This window comes from Schistocerca americana, chromosome 7 (assembly GCF_021461395.2).
Source record: "Schistocerca americana isolate TAMUIC-IGC-003095 chromosome 7, iqSchAmer2.1, whole genome shotgun sequence".
NCBI classification, from domain to species: domain Eukaryota; kingdom Metazoa; phylum Arthropoda; class Insecta; order Orthoptera; family Acrididae; genus Schistocerca; species Schistocerca americana.
The window spans coordinates 307,087,665-307,111,258 of record NC_060125.1 but is presented as its reverse complement, the minus strand read 5'-3'; positions in this window follow the sequence as shown (position 1 = coordinate 307,111,258).

Below are 23,594 nucleotides of genomic sequence, written 5' to 3'. Positions count from 1 at the left end.
GTTCCTACTCAATGGTAATTCAACGTTTTATAGCTTTATAACTTTATGTATTTTATTTAATGTATGTAGCCCTCTAATAAGAGCTTTGTATACAACTTATAGGTCTGAAGATGACCATAGTAGTGGTCGAAACCGGTCTCCTTGTTAAATAAATCTTGATCAAGACTGTTTTTAATAGTAATTATTTATAAGACATTGATCACTGCTGTTCCTGTAATGCATTCAAAAGTAATTCATTTACTGCCAAGTCAGGTATTGGGAGATCACAAGAAGTTTAGAGGGTTATGCACTAAAATTATGAAACTTAATTCCAAAATATCTTTTAAGAAACAATCCCTAATGAATAATGTGATTCCTAACTATGTAAAAATTACTTTTAATACCAGATCAAATATAGAAAAGTTTATATGACAGAAGAGTGGCATTCTGTGGATTAAATCTGAAAGTAAAGATGTATATAAAGAAAAAGATGCATTAAATCTTGATACGTACAATTTACATTTAAAAATTAGCAGTCAGTTGTCACCATTAATATTTTCACAGCTACTTAACTTTACAGATGACAAAATTAATGCAGTGCGAGAAACTATTCTTAATAAGTGTAATAAGAAAATTGCAGCCCTTGTTAGTCACCAAAATGTGTGTTCACAAGATGTTTCACCAAATGTACATAACCTTTATCCAAGAGTAACCAATGTAACCCAAATTTCTTTTACTCCTGCTGAGACAACACTTTTAAACAAAGGCCTAAAATATAATTTAGCTCCACAATTGAGCAATGCAAATATTAAACGTGTGATTGCTGATGTAAAGATTGCTGCAAAACATGCACAATTTCATTGCACGTAAAACTAAGAATGTCATTACTAATGAAAAAGATAAAAATAAACATAATAATGAATGAAAACTTGTAAAGCAATTCAACTAGAAGTTAATAACTAATAAAGCTATTGCAATCAAGGCAGATAAAGGGAATACTCTATTGTTAGTGAAGGTGATTACGTTTCTAAAAGTTTACAATTTTTAACACTAATGGAATAACTGAGGTTAATAAAGACCTGACTTCAAGATTTCAAACAAAAATTAAAAAGCTGACTGATGATAGTGACTCTTTACTTTCACCTAAAGATAAAATAACACTTAGAGTCATGAACCCAACTTTACCTAAGTTGAGATCTCAAATCAAATTACACAAACCAAATTTACCAATTCGTCCAATTGTTAACAATACCAACAGTACCTCTTATAACCTGAACAAAAAGCTCAATCAAATCTTAAAATCCTTCTACGTTTATGAAGAAAATTTTAGTATTAAAAACGGTTTCGAATTAACTAAGTTAATTTATGATGTGGATTTCCAAAAAAAGCAAGGTTCGCATTGTTGGACATCACAAATCTTTACACGAATATACCTATTCAAGAGACTATCTCTATCATTAATGATAACTTAACGCGTCACAAAATCATGAGCCCCAAAGAAATTGTTGAATTCATTGAACTGTTAAGAATTACTCTAGATTTTAATTATTTTTCATTTAATAATAAAATATACATACAGGAACATGGACTTGCAATGGGGAATTCCCTGGGTAGCACTATAGCAGATATCTTCGTCAACTACGTTGATATCCAATTTTTCAAAAATAATCCAGAAATAACAAATAAAATTATATACTACAAAAGATATGTTGACAACACACTGCTATTATATAACGGCTCTAAGGAAGAAATTGATGCTTTCGCTAACAACTTAAATAATTTACATCCAAAACTTGTATTTACAGTAGAACACGAAAGTAACAATAGTATTAATATCCTTGACCTCACAATTACAAATCAGAATGCAAAACATAATATTTCTATTTATAGAAAACCCACATCAACCGACGTAATAATAAATGCTACATCATGCCATCCATTAAGATACAAAATGGCATTTTTTAAAACTATGATACATAGGATACTGAAATTACCTCTCCAACATGATGCAATCCAAAAGGAAATTCATACATTAAAACAGATAGCAGTTGCTAACAATTATAATTCACTTCAGGTTGATCTGTTATATCAAAAATTACAAGAAAAAAACGACGCTGTTATAAATTCCAAGAAGAAATTTACACAAATGACATACATGGGACCTATCTCAGATAAAACAAATAAATTATTTAAGAACACAAGCGTGACAATAGCATTTAAAACTAATAACCCCCTACAGATGAAACTGAAACACACAATTGGAGACTCAAATAGATACCAAAAGTCAGGCGTTTATAAAATGATATGTAATGACTGTGAGAAACAGTCTATTAGCCAAACTGACCGTAACTTTTTAACACGTTTCAAAAAACGTACTACTGGTACTGCACGTATCAAATCAATATTTGGTCAACATCCTGATGGATACAATCATTCTGAGGGTTGCATTTCTAGCAATTTGAAAATATTACATACTATGCCAAAAGGACCACTGCTAAATACCTTAGAAGAAATTGAAATTTTTCCACTTCACAAAAGTAATTCATTATCTGTTTTAAACGAACAACTTCAGTTCAAAGAAAAATATTTCTTTGAGCTTTTCGATGATCTGCTTTAGAATGTTTACTCTTCTGTCCTTTGTTTTAAAAGGTTAAAAAAAGAAATTATATATATATTTTTTAAATTATAAAGACTTTTAGCAAATATTTTATCTTTACATTGTAATTGTCTTTTACCAAACATTATTTCATGATTGACTATCTGTTTTAGAATTTTTGATTTTCTGCTTTTAGACTACATATTGCTAATTCACATCGTTTTATTTTTGACACTGGCTCATAATTTTATAATTTTAAATTCTTTCATTTTTATTTGCTTATATGACTGGCATATAACTTGAGGAATAGCAATGCCTTAAATGAAAAAAAGGCTCATGTAATCCACATATCAACTTCATAGATAATATTTCATATATACGGACAACTACTTTGTATCGTATTTGGGCAGCATGTAGTATACATGTCAGCTACAGATTATTGTAGCTTACTCTTTTCGTTTCAATAAAGACAAGTTGCTGCTCAATATACATCGTCTGACGTCACAGTCTTTGCCATTCTACTTCGCAACAACTTCGTTGGAAAGAAGCCTGCTGCCACATCTTTGCACTGACGTTTGTCCTCACCATGGCAACCACTAGTTCGACTATCGACTTTACAACAACTTCAGTGAAAAAAGCCTGCTGCTTCATCTTAGCAACGGCGTCTAACTTCACCATAGCAACCAGTGGTTCCAAATGGTTAGCTGACAGGCCTTGAGAGGGCAACCCATGTACTGCCTAACCGAACTTCACTTTCCTACATATTTAAATATTTTAACGCTTCTTAATTGACAATAGCTGTTTAATAAGCTAAGATTAGTGTGTATTTATTTCTAATTCTTGACAATGTTCTTTTAACTAAGAAATTTTAAATTGTAATTCGACTTATTACTCATTCATTAATAATGACATCATGCAGTCAGAAGTGGGTGGAGCCTCCATTATATATAGTAAGACGTGCACTGGTTTCTCCAGTAGTGTTTCTCCAACAGAAAGAGGTTCCTACTCAATGGTAATTCAACGTTTTATAGCTTTATAACTTTATGTATTTTGTTTAATGTATGTAGCCCTCTAATTAGGGCTTTGTATACAAGTTATAGGTCTGAAGATGACCACAGTAGTGGTCGAAACCGGTCACCTTGTTAAATAAATAGTGATCAAGACTGTTTTTAATAGTAATTATTTATAAGACATTGATCACTGCTGTTCCCGTAATGCATTCAAAAGTAATGTTTTCACTAAAATTTAAGAAAGGTAGTAGGAAGGATTGTAGAAACTACAGGAGATTCACAGTGGTACCACACTGAGCCAAGGTATATATGAAAGGATCCTGGAGAATCCGCACTGGGGTCGAGACGAAATTGGGAGAGGAACAGCATGGCTTCAGACCTGGAAGGTCAACTATTGATATCGTGTTTGGTAAGGAGTGTGTCAGAACTCTCCACTACATTGAAAACAACACAGCCATCTTAACGCTATTCTTTGCGTTGTATAAGATTGGAAATAAATTAGCACTCTGGTATCGATAGTACCAATCTGAGAGCGAAACAGGGGAGCGCGATTCTACGTAGTGTCGGTCGAGAGGTATGAGAGCTACCCTCACGTCAGTGATGGCATATCTTACCACATTCAAGGCCTGATTTCATTTATATAGCCAGGAGAGATTTAGTTGGCTTAACTACGCTTGAAGATGGAATTCAAGGTAAGATTCGCAATCACTGCGCAAAAGCAATTGCTGGTTTAGGCTCGTGATTGTTAGTCCGAGTTTGCAATAATCACATGTTTTGCTTGTCAGTTAAAGAAGCCTCCTTACCCTCCAAATAATAATTATTATTCTCCACATCTAATTAATAAATATGCTGTGGTTATTAAATGTTAATGTAACTTTGAAATTGGAATAATTTGTCAATCTGGCACTCAGCCATTATTGATACTTATGTCATCGTCATTGTCTATTATTGCTCATGATGTTTTCTGAAGTTTTAAATAGGCTTAATTCATAAAATCCCTTCTCATAAGGTATTTAGTAGTTAACAGGACCAAAACAAACTGTTGTTGTTGATGTCTTCAGTCCTGAGACTGGTTTGATGCAGCTCTCCATGCTACTCTATCCTGTGCAAGCTTCTTCATCTCCCAGTACTTACTGCAACCTACATCCTTCTGAATCTGCTTAGTGTACTCATCTCTTGGTCTCCCTCTACGATTTTTACCCTCCACGCTGCCCTCCAATGCTAAATTTGTGATCCCTGGATGCCTCAGAACATGTCCTACCAACTGGTCCCTTCTTCTTGTCAAGTTGTGCCACAAACTCCTCTTCTCCCCAATTCTATTCAGTACCTCCTCATTAGTTATGTGATCTACCCATCTAATTTTCGGCATTCTTCTGTAGCACCACATTTCGAAAGCTTCTATTCTCTTCTTGTCCTAACTATTTATCGTCCATGTTTCACTTCCATAAATGGCTATACTCCATACAAATACTTTCAGAAACGACTTCCTCATACTTAAATCTATACCCGATGTTAACAAATTTCTCTTCTTCAGAAACGATTTCCTTGCCATTGCCAGTCTACATTTTATATCCTCTCTGCTTCGACCATCATCAATTACTTTGCTTCCCAAATAGCAAAACTCCTTTACTACTTTAAGTGTCTCATTTCCTAATCTAATTCCCTCAGCATCGCCTGACTTAATTCGACTACATTCCATTATCCTCGTTTTGCTTTTGTTGATGTTCATCTTAAATGCTCCCTTCAAGACACTCCATTCCGTTCAACTGCTCTTCCAAGTCCATTGTTGTTTCTGACAGAATTACAATGTCATCGGCGAACCTCAACGTTTTTATTTCTTCTCCATGGACTTTAATACCTACTCCGAATTTTTCTTTTGTTTCCTTTACTGCTTGCTCAATATACAGACTGAATAACATCGGGGACAGGCTACAACCCTGTCTCACTCCCTTCCCAACCGCTGCTTCCCTCTCATGTCCCTCGACTCTTATAACTGCCATCTGGTTTCTGTACAAATTGTAAATAACTTTTCGCTCCCTTTTTTTTACCCCTGCCACCTCTAGAATTTGAAAGAGAGCATTCCAGTCAACATTGTCAAAAGTCTACAAACTACTCTTTTTTAAAAATTCATTCTTAGTATCAATAAGCTACAGCTGCTGCTGCTCCAAACAGCTGTAACCCACTTGGAAATTGCAGTCATCTAAAGAGGTGAGTGCAAAACTTAGGGCCAAAACAGAGACACTGACACTCCAGAATATGTCATGTACTCTAATCCAGTAAATTACGTTGCACAAACCAGATTCTGTATCACTTGTAATTTCTTGTTCAAAAACACAGTCACACAGATTAGGTATTTATTGTTACAGGTTCATTCGTTCGTGTAGTTTTCAAATCAAATACGCAGTCAGATAGCTTATGTAAATGTTAGTTTTAAGTTTTTCATGTAACGATCTGTTGAAGGCTGAAACGACACTGAAACTGACACTCATACAACACGCACACAGTGTCTGCAGCCTAGATTCCGTTTACTGTCAGCTCAGGTTGCCTATCGAGTCTATTTTCACAGACGAACGTAGCTTTATTTATTGTAGGAACGCCACATACTTATCGTAGGTACGTTAAAATTTTCCGTGAAGCTGTTCCAGGAGCACCACTATGAATTTGGGAAGACCTTCTTATGGTCTTTCTCGATATAGAAAAGGTTTTGATAGCAACTGTAGAAGAAATATCTGGGAAGTACTAAGAAAGTAGGAAATGGAAAAAGAGATAACAAACAGAGTGGACGAGATGTACTGTGGAAGCATCTGGATTGTGCGAAAGTGAGAAATGGGAGGACGGATTGGTTACACAAAACAAGTGCTCTTAAACAGAACAGTGCATTGTGAATCTTCAGGTTTTGGCGGCCCAAAGACGCGAGAAGATTCCAGCTGGATTACATCATTGTCAGAAGGAGATTCCAAAATCAGATTTTGTATGGTGTGGGGTACCCAGGAGCAGACATGGAGTCACTTCATAACACAGTAATGTTGAATAGTAGGCTGAAGTTAAAGAGAATCGTATGAAAGAATCAGTGTGGGAGGAAGTGTAATGCTGAAGTAAAGAGGAATGATGGGGCGAGTTTGAAGTTCGCTAAGGAGATGGATACCGCGATAAGGAATATCATAGTAGAAATTTCAGCTAAAGAGGTGTGGGCATCTCGAAAAATGGCATTCACAGATGTAGGACAGTCAGACACAGATACAAGGGAGGTAAGTCAGAAGAAGAAACCTTGGGTGACAGAAGTACTTCAATTGATCGATGGAAGAAAACAAGACTCAGCATATAGAAAAATCCAAACAACCTTCAGTGAAATTAAAGGCAAGGATGGTTACATTGAGATGCAATGGTGGTCCCACTGTTAAATGCGGAGAAAAGGGCGAATACGTTAAAAGAGTACACTGACGACCTCTTTGAGGAGGAGGATTTATCAGATGACTTGACAGAAGCAGAAACTAGAATCGATAGGGAAAAGATAGGAGATCCATAATTTAAGGCAGAATTCATAAGAATTCTGAAAAGCTTGACACAAATAAAGCAGAAGGACATAAAATATTCCATGCCCATTTCTTATATCATTTATGAAAATGGTAATAAAATGACTTCAGACCGGTGTATACAATCTGTGAGCTTTGCCACTTACTAACAGACTTTCAAAAAAATGTTATTCGGAGAATTCCGAAGTTAACAGGGATTGACAGATGCGAGGATTCTCGCACAGACAGTTTAACACCTCATGCTTATAAGCTACTGATGGGGATGATATACAGAGGTGTGGAATGGAAAATTGAGGTTCTTTTAGCTTGTTACTTCGGAAAGCCAAACGCACCACAAAGTCAGTTCTGACTTTGCGCTTAATAATTGAAAGCAGGACTAAAGAAAGATTCAGATACGATCATAAGATTTTTCAATCTAACAAAAGCGTTCGGCAATGTCAAATGGAGACAATTTTGAGAAAATAGGTTTCAGGAAAAGATAGATGTTGTACAATATGTAGGAGAACCAAAAGGAAACAATAGAATAGGAAAACAATCACGAATTGCTGGGATTACGAAGGATGCAGTGACAGAATAAAAGATAGGTTCAAGAGCAGGATTCCAATTGAGCGTGAAGGAGAATTACAGGATCTGTTAATTACTACAGAATACTGATTGAGTGCAATGCGGAGAAAAGCAAGAGTTATGAAAAGTAGCGGAAACGAGAACAGCGACAAAGTTAACATCAAAATTGTTGGTCAAGAAGTGCACAAATTAAGGCATTATGCTTACTCTGAAACAAATGAACCAAGACGGACAAAGCAAAGAGGACATAAGAACCATACTAGAACAGGCGAAAAGGCCATTCCTTTCATAGAGATGATTACTAGTATGGAACATAGAACTTAACTTCAGCAAAAAATTTCTGAAAATGTATGTTGCAGCACAGCACTGTACGGTAGTGAATATTGATTAGTGGGAAACCCGGGAAACAAAAGGTAATCGAAGCGTTTGAGATGTGGTACAACATAAGACTGTTGAAAATTATTATACTAATAAGATACGGAATGAGGAGTTTCTTCACAGAATCGGCGATGGAAGGAAAATACAGAAATCACTGACAAGAAAACGGGTCACGATGCTGGGATATGTGTTACGGCATCAGTGAATATCGTTCATGGTACTAGAGGGAGCTTAAGAGGATAAAAGCTTTTGGGCAAGAATGAGATTGGAATACATCCAACAAAGAATTGAAGACGAAGAGTGCAAGTGATACCCTGAGATGAAGAGGTTTATGCACCAGCCCAGTCACAAGACTAAAGACCTACACACAAAAATTTTGAGATGTGATATCGTGCTTGAGTGTTCGTCGAACCAGAAAACGTTTGCTTGCAGTCCAGTGAACACGACTGTTGTCACCTTGCAAGAGGCGAGGTTAGCCGTCATCGGACCACACTTCTCGCTTGCAGTCCGTTATTTCCCCATTTTTATACTGGTCATCCACAGCAAACGAGTAGCTTTAAGTGAAGCTGATACCAACGGCTTTTATTCCATTTACAATCTTCGTTCGTAAACAGCATCAAATGAACCTGCAATTACTGACTCGGGTTTGAAATCCGTTTGATGGACATTTATGGCACTTATCACTTCTTTCATCTCTGGCAGTGTTTGTTAATGTGAAAAATACCGAGTTGCTAAGTGGTCCACGATACACGTTAAAATGTTAGTCTCCCGTAACTGTATGATTCAGTCAGGAAAGAGGTCGGAGGAAGGCAACAGCTTATCAGCGCCAACAGAACCACGCCCAGTAAAGCACTGAGGTGTTCAAAACAATCTTAGGGTTGAGAACTGCTTTTCTTAAGACTTCGATTTCCGACTGTTAACTTGTCTTTTCGACTAGTGATCTTAAACCTAACTACGTGGCTGCGAATTACACCATTACTTGTAGCCAAATCTGACCGTCTTCGTTGACACACCAACGAATCAGTTAGCGTCATTCACGATGAAGGCATGGGGACATCTAAGCAAAACAGCTGCTTTCTGACATTCTGTCTCAACATCAACTCATTTCACTGCGCTGCTTCCATACAACCCATTGACACATTCTTATCTACAAACGGCTAAACCGGTTCATGTATCATCGCTACGATACCAGTTGCAGGTTACCTCACTAACGGCCTCTATAGGAAAAAAAAATTGATTTCCAGCATTCCGTATAATTGCTGCCTGAATTCAAAACTTTAAAATTCTCTCATAATCTACTTATTCAGATGTACAATCTTGTGATAAACGACTTAACATGTTAAGGTAAGTACGAGAGTAATCCCAAAAGTAAGATCTCCTATTTTTTACATGTACATAGACCTGTTTATTTCTACAATGGTTTACATCAGTTTACAGCTTGAACATACGGCCAAATATTCTTTTACCCTAGGGAGCAAGTGATACTCACTGGGCGTCAAGTCAGGACTATAGGGTGGGTGGGTGATTATGTTCCACTGAAACTGTTGCAGAAGAGCAACGGTTTGCCGAGCGATGTGTGAGCGAGCGTTGTCGTGGAGAATGTGTACGCCCTTGCTCAACATTCCCGTTCTCCGGTTCTGAATTCCCCGTTTGAGTTTCTTCAGAGTCTCACAGTACCTGTCAGCGTTAATTGTGGTCCCAGCGATTCAGCTCCGACGACGAGGTCAAAGAAGAGGTTCATGACTTTCTGAACAGCATGGCGGCGAGCTGGTATGACATGGGCATACAAAAACTACCACAGCGTGATTATGTCGAAAAATAGCTAAATGTTCAAGCTGTAGACTTATGTAAACCATTGTAGAAATAAACAGGTCTATGTACTTATAAATAAAATTGGAGACCTTACTCTTGGGATTACCCACGTATTATAGTAAGAAACTGTATGCACACACATGAAAAAAGTTTTGCATCACCCCGTTTCCCAGAACACCTGAAGATAGACGTCGACTGTGGATATTGTATCACAGACACAGTCCCTTTGACTGTTCAGAGATGTCACTAAACCTGCCCAATGATGTAGACAATCATGCATGAGTAGTGCCTCTTAGATGGAGGGAGTCCGACAGCCGGTCAGTTCCAGTCATTCCACTAGGAAAGAGATACACGGCTCGTATTGTCTGTACTTCAACCGTGCCTAGACGGTCAATATCGTTGTTAGATCGCGTCGGCATTGTTACTTTGTGCCAGGAAGGGCTCTCAACAAGGAAAATGTCCAGACATCTCGGAGTGAACCAAAACGATGTTGTAAATTGTCTTCACGGGTTTGTTGCCCGATCACTTTGTGCAGATTCCACAATATTTCCTCGAAGAAGTGTTTGGAGGCAACCCGGTCAGGCTGACCGCCTTAGAACACTGTCCAGCGAGTGCATTAAGATGGAGGTGAAATTACGTGGGGCCGACGTACGCCGCTGGTGGTCATGGGAGGCGCCGTTACGGCTGTATGATACGTGAATGCCATCCTCCGACCGCTAGTGGAACCATATCGGCAGTATACTGGCGAGGCATTCGTATTTACGGACAACAATTAGAGCTCCCATCGTGCACATATTGTGAATGACTTCGTTCAGGATAACGACGTACCTCGACTAGATTGGTCAGCATATTCTCCAGACATGAACCCAATCGGACATGCCGGAGATCGATTGAAAAGATCTGTTTATGGAGGACGTGGTCCCGCAACCACTCTGAGGGATCTACGCCGAATCGCCGTTGGGGAGTGGGGCAATCAGGACCAACAGTGACTTGATGAACTTGTGGAAAGTATGCCACGACGAATGCAGGCATGCATCAATGCAAGAGGACGTGGTACTGGGTATCAGAGGTACGGGTGTGTACAGCATTCTGGCCCACAACCTCTGAAGGTCTCGCTGTATGGTGGTACAACATGTAGTGTGTGGTTTTCATGGTTAATTGAAAGGGCGAAAATGATGTTGATCTCTATTCCAATTTTATGTACAGGTTCCGGAACTCTCGGAACCGAGGTGATGCGCAACTTCCTTTTATGTGTGTAGGTAATGGGGCAGCCTAACATACGGTGCGCAAATGACTTAGATTATACTCCTCAATTACTTAAGAACAACAGCATTAGAAAATTCCAACGAATTTCACACTAAGATATTCCTTGCTAACATACTCTAGAAAGTAATGAAGGATTAAAGGTGTAACGATCGTTACTTTTCCGCTATTCTTGCTGGAAAACTTCAGCATCAGTCACGATATTTCCTTATATTAATTCTATATTACTACTCTATTCACAACACATTTTGTAGACAGTGTCCACATATATCACTGAACATATTTGCGAAATTATATCATTGTACGACACATAATTCAGGAGATGTGTCATCATCAGAATTGAGATATGTGAAAAATTAATACGGAGTGCAAATTATCCAGACAATATTCAACTTGTGTGTGATCGTGAGAGCACCGAACAATCTTTAAAGGCAATTTCAGACCTTTTCTAATTTTTTTCTCGCTTGCAACTTAACGTCAAATATTCAACACGTTAACTGATTTATGAAGTAATCAGACGTTTGAAAATGAACGAGTTCAGTTCTTTAAAGAATCTAAAGTATACTGGTACACATTGGTACACACAATTTCACTGCCAGGACACCTGTCGTGTTATATGTTAGCCGGTATCATGTTTACACTACCTCCCCTATCCTACAGCACTCTAAAGCGACCAGAGTGTTTTTTTAAGATCATGAATAGTATAGTGACCAGTGAGCTTAAAATTTTATTCGTACTGGGTCCATTAGTTTATAGGATTTATTTTTCACTTTCTGCTAATTAGTAATGAAGTCGACATAAACAGTTTGTAATGAAACTGCTCTATGCTATGTTTTCTCTACTGAAGAACACAATGCACTAGATCAGTATACAACATGGTCCTATTAAACTTCGCATACTATTGTTTCTTACAAATCATTTGTAAATTACATGAGATTTACATAAAGTTCACGTATGTCAATATAAAGTACATGTACAAAGTGTGTTTATGCTCAAACGATATTAATTCAAAATTACTGCGTGTACTACATCGTTTTAAAAACAATTATTTCAGGCTGTTCTAATTTTCATTTGAAATTATTATTATTATTATTATTATTATTATTATTATTATTATTGCTGTTACTGGTAGTACTACCACTAATACTACTACTGCGACTACTACTAGTAGTAGTAGTATTGATTCTTGAAAATGATTTGTAAGTGAGATTCCTTTTTGTTAAAATGTTGACCTGTCTCCTTGACAAAACGTTTTGGCAGGAATAGTAGTATTACATAGTGCAAGTTGGTGTCGTGTGGTTTATTTTGGACCTCATGTTGTCTGGATATGATTAGTACAGAAAACTGACAATAAAATATGGAAGGTTGAAACAAAATCCTGTGACATTCTAATGTTCATAGATTTACGCAAAACTCTGGAACCGATTTTACGTGCAAGAATATCATCCAGTACAAAATGTTGTGCCAAAAACGAGAACAAGTAACGATGAACAAGGTACATAAAGTAAATGAGCATTTTAAATTACTTCAAATTAAATTTATGGACAATCTAAAGTTTCCTTCTAGTTGTTGCCAATTTATGAGAAAATGGTGCAAACAAAAGAACACAAGATATTTGTGAGGTCTCTCCAATCAGAAACGTATTTATATAAACACAATTTTTCGAAATAGTAAAATTGGAGGTACGGTAGCAGATGTTTACTTTTCATTCCATTTCTTTCGTGCTCAGCCGTCATCTACGTCTCTTATGAACGCCACTCTAAAACACAGCCGGGGGCATTCTCTGTTACCAAGTCTAGAGCTCACAGTTTGCTGTTGCTAGGGTAAATAAACTGCGGCTATCGACGTGCAGACCGACGCCTGACAATGGGTGGCCAGCAGATGGTCCACTATTTGAGTGGAGGCCGCGTTTGCTCTGTGGGACCAGGTCAGCCGCGCGTCGCTCCGCTGTGATGTGCCTGATTTGGGCCTGCTAATTGGTAGTCGCTGTCCGCCTGGCGCTCTGGCAGCCGGACGTCATACCTAACTGAACCCCCTCCCCATTTCCCTCCTCCCCCTTCCCCAAACAGAGGTTGCCACACGTCACGGACATCGCTATCGACCCGATCACTGTGCCACCTACCGCCGGCTGGTCACGCACAAAGCGTCCCGTGGCTAATGACACGTAAGAGAGCTGATCGTTAGAGTGCTCTGTTGTTTATTGCTAAATTTCTGCACCGGCCCAGGAGAGCTAATTGGAATTCACTTAGTGCACAAGTAACTTCATCCAACTTAGACCACTTACCTGTAAACGTAGAGTTTAGGGCGCATGCTCTTCGTGAGCTGATACAGCGGACGCAGGTAAATTACATACCGAAATGGAGATGCTGGGCAAGTTTCAGCGGAAGCTGGTAAATTACATTCCGAAAAGGAGATGCTGGGCAATTTCTAAGACATTTTGGTACAGGAATCGACAGAGTTGCGTGAAAATGTCTTAACGCAAGAAGAAATTACCAGCGCTCACTTGGGAGCGACTAAGCACTGTCCGGTCACAAGACTGAATAACCATCTTTTGCAGCGCCGACCGCTAAGAGACGCACAGGAAGAGAGCATGTGAGGCTATGGAAGTCACCAACAGGGATGTGGAGCCAGGCAGACTCCAGTGCTTTGGCCAGCTGCGCTAGGTTTCTCGGTCGAGTATCAATGGCGCAAACATCCCAATCGGGTGGTCCCACAGATTCTCTATGTCGTTCGAATCCGCGTAGTTTGATGGCCAGGGTACTACGGTAAAATCATCCTGGTGTTCTTCGAACCACGCACGTACACTGCTATCTGTGTGCCACGTGACACTGTCCTAATGCTAGATACCATCGTACCGAGGGAAACAAACTGCACGGAGGGGTGGACATGGTTTCCAATGATAGGTGCATATTTGTGTTGATCCTTAGTGCCCAGGGATGCCACAAAAAATTTCAAGAACCATAACGCTCCCTCCTCTTACCTGGGCTCTTTCGATGATTGTTGCAGGGCCGTAGACACCAAAATCCATTTGTCCCACAGAGCACGAAACATGATTCACCGGAAAAAGCCACCTGACGCCACTCAGTGCGGTATTGGCGTACATATTCCAGCCCTTATCACCGATTTACTGCAGTCATGGGTGCATGAACCGGGCACCTGCTGCGGAGGTCCATACGTAGCAACATTCGCTGAACGGTCGTTGAGGGGACGCTGTTGGCTGTTGGGAGACCCTCGGTTCATCTGGGACGTCTGTTACTTGACGGCTGCACATATCTTCGTCCTTCAATATCGCCGCGGCCGTCGTTTTCCTCTGTCATCTATGCCCCGTGGTGTGCAACAGTTCCCTGTGCTCTGGTTTTCGATGGTGCTATTTAGTACTTGAACTGTGGGCAAAGACTGTACGTAACATTTTTGCTTTACACTCATATTAGAGTTAATTAATTTTCTGTTTGGAAACACAGACTAATTTCTCCTCAAGTCAAAGCTACTGAGTAGCTTCGGCCTCTGTGGTTGTATTTAAAAATGCAAGGTGATGCCAAAGTCTGGATACACTCCTATAAACGTCAGAAGGTGTGATGAATCATAATGGCGTCTGATATGGGGCTTATGTAGGTAGGAGCGCAATTTATAGGAGCTATGGTGACAGTGGAGGCCATCTTGAAATCCGACATCTTGGATCTCGAGGATGTATTTCAAATGCGAAGCGTGTCATGTTGTACGCCATTTTGAACTACTCCTTTCTCAGACATGCAAATGTGGAATCTGTTTTAACATATCTTTATTTGTGTTTGAGTTATGACCTGTTAGAGTTGACACTTGTCAGAGCAGGCGTTACACCATATGCTCAATATGACCTCCATTGTACTGGATGCGCAATCGGAGTCTTTTTTGCCAATCCTGCTGAAAACAACGCAGCATCTTTGTGTCAGCATAAGCACATGCCTCTTCAATACGCAGGCAGAAGTGGGCTGCACTCTTGATTTTTACCTCGTACACATCATTGTAGATGGTACGGATTGGACGTCTTATGAAATTCTTTTGAATATGTACTTTGGAAACTGCCTCTGGCAGCTAGTTCGACAGCCCACACGCAGTGGAAAGATTTTGACCGTAGCTATAAACAGGCCTGACCAACTAGTAACAAAATTTGGAAAACTCTGAGGAAGCAGAGACAGTTGCACTCTCGGTTAAAAAAAGACAGCACAAGTAATGACAGGTGAAAGTCAGTAGAAATTCGAGTGTCCTAGAAAAGATGGATACAAAAAGCATACAACAATATCACCACCATAGCTTAGCAAAAGATGTCTTCGAGAACCAGAGAAAATTCTAGCCCCACGTAAAATAGCTAAATGGCGACGAAGGTTTCTGTCCAGTCACTCGTTGACCTGTCTGGTATGGAATAAAAGAGAAAGAAAGGAAAGTAATAGATCTAAATTTCACGTATCGTCATCATTGTACTACCCATGTACATTCTCTATTTTGTCTGCACAGTAGAGTGTATAGGATACCGAACGTTCCACTGACTTATCTTGCAGATACGCTAATATTTCATCTGATACTTTTTCTCACTCTGCGAAACACTCTTCGAGTGTTTGAAATCCCCATCAAGTATGACATCGAAGTAATTCAGAGGCGGGCTGCTAGGTTCGATCACCAGATGGTTTTTTCAGAGATGGTTTGGAAACTCAAATGGGGATCCCCCGTGGGAAGGAGACGTTCTTTCCGTGAAACACTGTTAAGAAAATTTAGAGAGCCGGCATTTGAAGTTGACTGCAGAACGTCTCTACTGCTGAAAATGTTCATTTCGCGTACACAGTAGGAAGAAGTTTCGGCTCATACGGAGGCGTATAGGTAGTCGTTTTTCACTCGCTCTGTTTGCGAGTGGAACAGGAAATGTAATGACTAATACTCGTGTAAGGTATCCTCTGCCATGCACCATACGGCGGCCTGCGTAGTATGAATGTAGATGTGGATCTCCCTTCTATCCTTCTGATTCTAAGAGTTACTATAGTTTTTCAACCAGTAGTGCGTTTAGGAGGCGCTGTTTCTCCCGAGCTCTGCATGGTACTATGACATGACTAACGATAGATGTAGACAACCACAGTAGACTGCCAATTTTTGTCATCAGCACCAGCATTTTAACCTCAGTGGTGTGTGCTTGGTACAAATCCCCAACGATCGCTGACGTGATGGCTATTTAGAGCAGTTCCGGAAATATTCTAGTCAGCAGAAAAGGAACGCCAAAGGGAATACACTGCATATAGATTGAGCTGACAAGAGTCATGCAGTACCTCCCAAAGTAGTGTCGGACCAGCTTTGCCCGGCGTAGTGCAACAACTGGAAATGGCATGGATTCAACAAGTCGTTGGGAATCTTCTGCAGAAACACTGAGCCATGCTGCCCCTATAGCCGCCCATATTTGCGAAAGTGTTGCCGGTGCAGTATTTTGGGCACTAATTGACCTCTCGATTACGTGCCATATATATTCAAGGGCAATCGTGACAAGCCATCTGGGTGGCCAAATCATTCGCGTGAATTGTCCAGAATGTTGTTCAAACTAGTGGAGAACCATTGACGCCTGATGAGATGGAGCATGTCATCCATGAAAATTCCATCGTTGTTTGGGAACATGAAGTCCCTGAATGGTTTAAAATGGCCTCCAAGTACCCATGCGTAACCATTTCAAGTCAATGATTGGTTCAGTTGGTTGGCGGCGGCTTAAAGACAGGGTCCGGTGGCTCGCGAAGGGGACAGTCGGTACCAATCAATGGCCAGTGGGTGCTACGGCTGTTAATTTGGCAGCACGGCTCTGTGGGATAACGTGGCGTGACGTCTTTCTGACAGCGGAACTGGTGTCTTTCTGGTGGCGTGAAGTAGACGTAGTTGCTGCCGTGGGTTGTCGGTGTGTCTCTGAGCTCCCCATAGCTGGTCCGGGAAAGAGGAGGAGTTTCTGCCTTCCTCCGCTGCTCGAATAGGTATTTAACAGTGAGCCACATTCACTGCTAAACATACGACTGTCTAGAGGGCTCGTGCTCTACGCTGTTACGGCGTTAACGCCGTTGTGTCCAGCATTAGTAGTTGTTTAGATGTGTTGCCTCGTCCGAGCTCGTTGTTTACCTCTGACTGTGCCCTGGTTGCTCTGAACGTAGGCGTTAAGAATGTAGGAACGAACTTGACTGTGCTTTCTCGTTGTGCTAAGGGCACGGATTCTTTCTGTGCGATCACTCCTGGGACTTGTAAAATTCTGTTTGATAGTTGTTACTGTGGGACTGTCTCAGTTAACATGATAAACAAATGATATTGAATCAAAGTTCAAAACTTTTTGGCTGGTTAATATTTCTAGAGATTGTTTAAGCCATGTATAAAGAGCGCTTGTATGAAAATACCATACTTCAAAATTATAGGAGCAGAATTTGTATTCAGAGGCACTTTTAACGTTCGTGCTTCTCTGTTTCTTTTGAAAAATAATATGGAATACGAGAACTGGCTATAATTGTGTAGATAATTTGATCACTAGAGCCCTTGTTGACGGCAGTGACCAAGCTTGTAAATCACCTACTGGCTGATGCAGCAAGGTCTGCTTGCTGAAGCAACTTCTGTGGGTTAATAGTGGTTTCTTACGTTTTAGATCTGTCTTTTCGTAGTATAAGTGACATGCCTCGGGCACAGTGTCCAGTTGGGTGACCTGGTTGACTAAGTGGCTTGTGATGTAGTAATAGGCCATATACAACGAGCAAGTGATCTCTTACATTTTTTTAAAGGAAAGTTTTTGGCTCTTGCTAGTAGTATTAGTTATTCTAGTTTATCCGCAAGACGAAAATTTGTAAACAGAGATATGTGAAATTCATTTCTCTCAGGATGCCGGGCATGGAAGTCAGCAGCAGTCAGGCCTGTACCTTGTCCACTACTCATAAACACAATTGCAATGCGTTCCTGCAGTCTAAGTGCCACTGTAGATTACCTGCAACAATAAACAGAATTGATCACCCCCTTGCAATTTCATACTTTAACAGATAAAACAATGGCTCTGAGCGCTAATGGACTTAACAATTGAGGTCATCAGTCCCCTAGAACTTACAACTACTTAAACCTAACTGACCAAAGGACAGCACACTCATCCATGCGCGAGGCAGGATTCGAACCTGCGACCGTAGCGACCAGACTGAAGCGCCTGGAACCTCTCGGCCACACCGGCCGGCTTTTAAAAGATCATAACACCTACAAAAATAAAGATATCTTAAAACAGATTTCACATGTGTATACCTGAGAGTGTGTGTAGACAAGATTGACTGTTCATCTGTAATTTCTTTTATGCCAATTTGTTAATGTGCGGTAACCTGAAAGGTTTCTGGTAGTTGTTTTGCGCCTGGTTGTAAAATGATTGCTTCTCCATTCTCAATTTGACTTTATTGGGATTGTCAACAGAGAAAGGCTATGCTTGTGTGACGATTTTCCTTCATAATTAGTTGTCTTGCATAAACTTTTCTGAACGAATGGCTCGTTAAATTCAATGATCAGTACTAGTCTTTGTTGTTGTTACCAGATTGAGCCACGACGCTCGATGTAAGGGGACGCTTTTCTTCGTCAAGAAGAACTGTGCGAGAATTTCGAGTGGTCGAGTAGATAAATTAGCCGTGAGAGGTCGGGATTGAGGAAAGAACGATGAGACACATGCGGACGCCGATCGCGAGAAGGGGTGGACAGGAGTGCTGCGGGCCCGCCCGAGGTATGGAGACCTCCCCAGGGTCACTGAGCTACTGCTGCCTTGGTTGGTAGCGATCGTCTTTCGCTGAAGTGGTCATTGGAGCTGTGAGGCGGTGGCCTCATTTCTATCGATACCAGTGTGTACGCTACTCGATAAGGCCAATTTCTGCGATTGGAATAGGTGAGCCTGGCTGCGTATCGGACAAACCTGAGTGTAACGAATGTTTATAAAGTGGCGATCTGGATCACAAGGTGGTTGTGACTGTTTCTCATGAATCGAGCTTACTGGGCTTGGAATTGTGTACTCTGGTTAAAGGTCTCACAAACGCAGTAGTCTCAAGCATACGTTGGCATGTGACTTTGTGGAATAGCTTGGTCAGCTGAGTTACATGATCTAAACTGTTTGCATTCACAACTGTAAACGCTCCCTTGCCGTGTTGTTCTTGCTGTAATTACATACAATGAATCTCATTAGTGTTGACTGGCAGTGACTTGGTACATAGCTTTAATTCTTGTCAGACAACGGAGTAGAGCCTTGTGTCAATGCTCATGAGCCATGCGCCCCTTTAATCAATATAAGCTTTCAGCTATTGATCCTTAGTAATCTTATGACATAGTGTTTTGTAGTGTACCACTCCTCGAGTCCTGTAATTGGTCGCCTTTCCGTCCATGTTCTTGGGCAAGCAATTCAAGTTGATTATGGCGGTCCAAATGGTCTGGGCCGATCAGTTGTTGGAGGAAGGAAACAATGTTGTAACCGTATTGCTGCGACAATGAAGAACGGGTCGGCTCCTTGACCTTGGCCGGCCGCGGTGGTCTCGCGGTTCTAGGCGCGCAGTCCGGAACCGTGCGACTGCTACGGTCGCAGGTTCGAATCCTGCCTCGGGCATGGATGTGTGTGATGTCCTTAGGTTAGTTAGGTTTAAGTAGGTCTATGTTCTAAGGGACTAATGACCACAGCAGTTGAGTCCCATAATGCTCAGAGCCATTTGAACCATTTTTGAACCTTGACCTTGGATTATTATGGATTAAGATATCTACATAAGAGCTGTGTTAAAGTTGTCACGTCTAAAGACTTGTTAAAGTGCCTCACTTAACCTGCTTCCCACTTGGCGATGTGTTAAGTGCGTGCCTAGCAGTATTTTCCTACATTCTGTGCGAGTGCACGAAATCCGTTTAATCACGTTTTATTGTCTGTAAGTTAATACTAACCAGTTCATGAATGCTGATAGTACGATTTTAACCAATTCTGTGTCTTGAGACATGATTGTTTCTGAAAGGAACTGACTAATGGCTTTGTTTGTGTTGGTATTTTTGATGTTATAAATTTAATCAGTCATTTACTAAATGGTTCAAATGGCTCTGAGCACTATGTGACTAAACATCTGAGGTCATCAGTCCCCTAGAACTTAGAATTACATAAACCTAACTAACCTAAGGACATCACACACATCCATGCCCGAGGCAGGACTCGAAACCGCGACCGTAGCGGTAGCGCGGTTCCGGACTGAAGCGCCTAGAACCGCTTGGCCACCGCGGCCGGCTTCAAGATGTTAATTGCCTTAAGAGTTGCTAAAAATGTGAAGCAAACATCTTACTCAAAATTCCTTTTTCTTGAATAAGCCGTGGCGGCATTAATTTTGGCGGGAATGGCACTCAGCTGGCTCCACTAACCACTTGGGCTGTCGATATTGATACTGATCATATGTCGGGGAGTAGGGTCTTCGGTCGAGAGTTGTGCTGTTGCTTTTTGTCGGGCCGTGGTACTGCAGTTAGCTGGACGGTACGTGGCTGGCAAGTTTTTTGTTTTGTGGGACTCCTGTTGTCTCGTACGGGCCTCGACAAGCCGCGAGTGGTTCAATTGAGCGGAGGCAAGCTTTGCTGGCTGGATGAAATATTGATAGCGGCGAGTAACGGAAAGAGCAGCGGACGCCGTGTGCAACATGATCAGCAAGTTCCGTACTATCTCTGCAAGCTTAAATTTTACGGCACGTGGAAGGTCATCTGTATGGAATGCAAGCAATAACACCCCTGCCTGGAATCCTGGAAGTCACGGCTACATCATACCTGAATGGAATAAAGCGTTGTATTTATTGCTAATTGTTACCGCAAGGCCACGTCTGTGTTAACGTGGAATTAGACTTGTGATATTAACGTTCCTCCAAGTGACTGTGTGGATGGTCATCGGCCAATGAAACTGATAATAATTTCTTTTCGCAGGCCGTATTCCAGGCAAGCGTACGAGCATTGTATGTTGTGAATTGAATTGATGAAATCAAAAATCACTGATGTTCACCTTGTTAATTTTCAAGTAATTTTAAGGAGTGTTAAGCTTGTAACGTATCTGAGTAGTCACTTCCGCCGGCCGGAGTGGCCGTGCGGTTCTAGGCGCTACAGTCTGGAGCCCAGCGACCGCTACGGTCGCAGGTTCGAATCCTGCCTCGGGTATGGATGTGTGTGATATCCTTAGGTTAGTTAGGTTTAATTAGTTCTAAGTTCTAGGCGACTGATGACCCCAGAAGTTAAGTCGCATAGTGCTCAGAGCCATTTGAACCATTTGAAGTAGACACTTCCGGAATAGTCTACATCCTAGACAATCTCGCTTGTAGCCTTGTTTGGGCAGATTAATGTTCCCATCTGATGTGTGTTGGCAGGGTAGTTCTGGCAGCGGACGACGCGTTCCTGTTTCCTGGGCCCTAACGAAAGATGTGGTTCCTCTCTGCTGTGGCGACACTTCCGTCGTCGCATGACGCCTAGATTAGCCCGCAATTAGGTCCCTCTACCAGCCGCCTCGTGTTGGCTCAAACTAAGTGAATTTGATCGTTTGACACGAGCCACGGCGGAGAGTTACCAATTAATTCCGGAACTCCTGATCTATTCAAGGATACGGCCTTGCCGCAGTAGCTACACCGGTTCCCGCCAGATCACCGAAATTAAGCGCTGTCGGGCGTGGCTGGCCCTTGGCTGGGTGACCATCCGGGTCTCCTCCGCGGTTGCCATTTTTTGGAATCCACTTAGCCTCCTAATGCAAATTGAGGAGCTACTCTACCGAATAGTAGCGGCTCCGGTCAAAGAAAACCATCATAACGACCGGGAGAGCGGTGTGCTGACCACACGCCCCTCCTATCCGCATCCTCGTCTCAAGATGATATGGCGGTCGGATGGTCCCTGTGGCCTGAAGACGGAGTGCCGCTACTGATCTATTCAATACTGTGAACTCAGCAAGCACATAAGCCTTAAAGCGTGTTCAGGTATGAAGTTCCTTGTCACCAAATTTGATCTTTAACTACTTGTTTAAGCCCTGCGCCCTTACGGTTGGTTCTGGAGCTTGTTAAGTTTTAATGGTTCAAATGGCTCTTAGCACAATAGGACTTAACTTCTGAGGTCGTCCCTTAGTACTTAGAACTACTTAAACCTAACTAACTTAAGGGCATCACACACATCCATGCCCTACGCACGATTCGAACCTGCGACCGTAGCGGTCACGCGGATCCAGACTGCAGCGCCTAGAACCGTTCAGCCACCCCGGCCGGCGTTAGGTTTTAAAGCTCTTTATTGATGAAGTGTTGAGTTTTTCCTGTTTTTCGTCCACAGTCATTAGCTAACTCCATTTATTTTGAAACTTTCTTTCTTGTTCCCTGTTGGCTATGAAAGCCGTCTGCTATAATTTGCCACTTTTTTTTGTATTTTTGGGGACTGCATATTTATTTAAGGGTCATAGTTAATATGTCTGCTGTCGTTTATCAGTTGGGAGTCACATTTAAATTGCACGTCTTCCCCGCTTATCTTGTATTTTGGGGAGTTGTATATTCATTTAAGGGTCCTAGTCAACGTTTCTGCTATTCTGTACCAGCTGGGGTTCACATTTAAAACGTATGCCTTCCCGTCTTTTCTTGTATTTTGAGGGATAGTGTGTTTTATTGCTTAAGGGATTTTATTAAGATTATAAACTTTTAAGGACTTCCCAAGAGCCACAATCAGTGGTGTGAATTGTTAGCATTAATGTATTTTGGGTGGCTGTTGTCTGTTATCCAGCTTGCAGTCGTGCCTAGTTGGTGTGACTCCTTTCTCGCATTTGCTCATTTATTTATAGTCGTGGATCTTTTTCAGATATCATTATTTTAAATATATTCGAGATTGCTCAAACTGTTGAGATCTGAAAAAAAATTCCTTACGACTTCCTTACCATAAACACATGCTATATCACATTAATACTGCCCATTGTTAAATAAATTTTCTGTCAACATTTTTCTTTATTGTGAAAGGTGTTGCTGTTTTTACCTTTGGCTTTCCACTCCACAGCCCTTCTGCTGGCCTTTACCTTTCCCCAAGTAAAACATTTTCACTTATAATTAGGTGCTAACACTTGTTTGAAATCATTTTTTTTTAAATATTCACCAACAACTGGAGCAAAGAAAACAGAAATAAAAATATTCCTGTGTAACTGTAGTTAAAGCATTTTCTTGAAAAAAGGAGGGAAGGAATTTTTTAAGAGTGCAGCCTCTTATGAGGTTTTTGCCTTAACGATGATTTAGCTGCAATAAGTTCATCATGATGGATGTTTGTCTGTCAAAGTTTATGCTGATACCAGTGAAGCTTGTTTTATTAAATCTATTTTCTCTATTAAACTCACTGTTTCTACTCCAGCAGTTGTAACACCTCCGTTTTTATCCCGACCTGAACTGATCGAATAGCAGCCCAATATTTATTATTAACATGACCGTGAATCTAATGGGGCTGGTAATCGGAATTGAC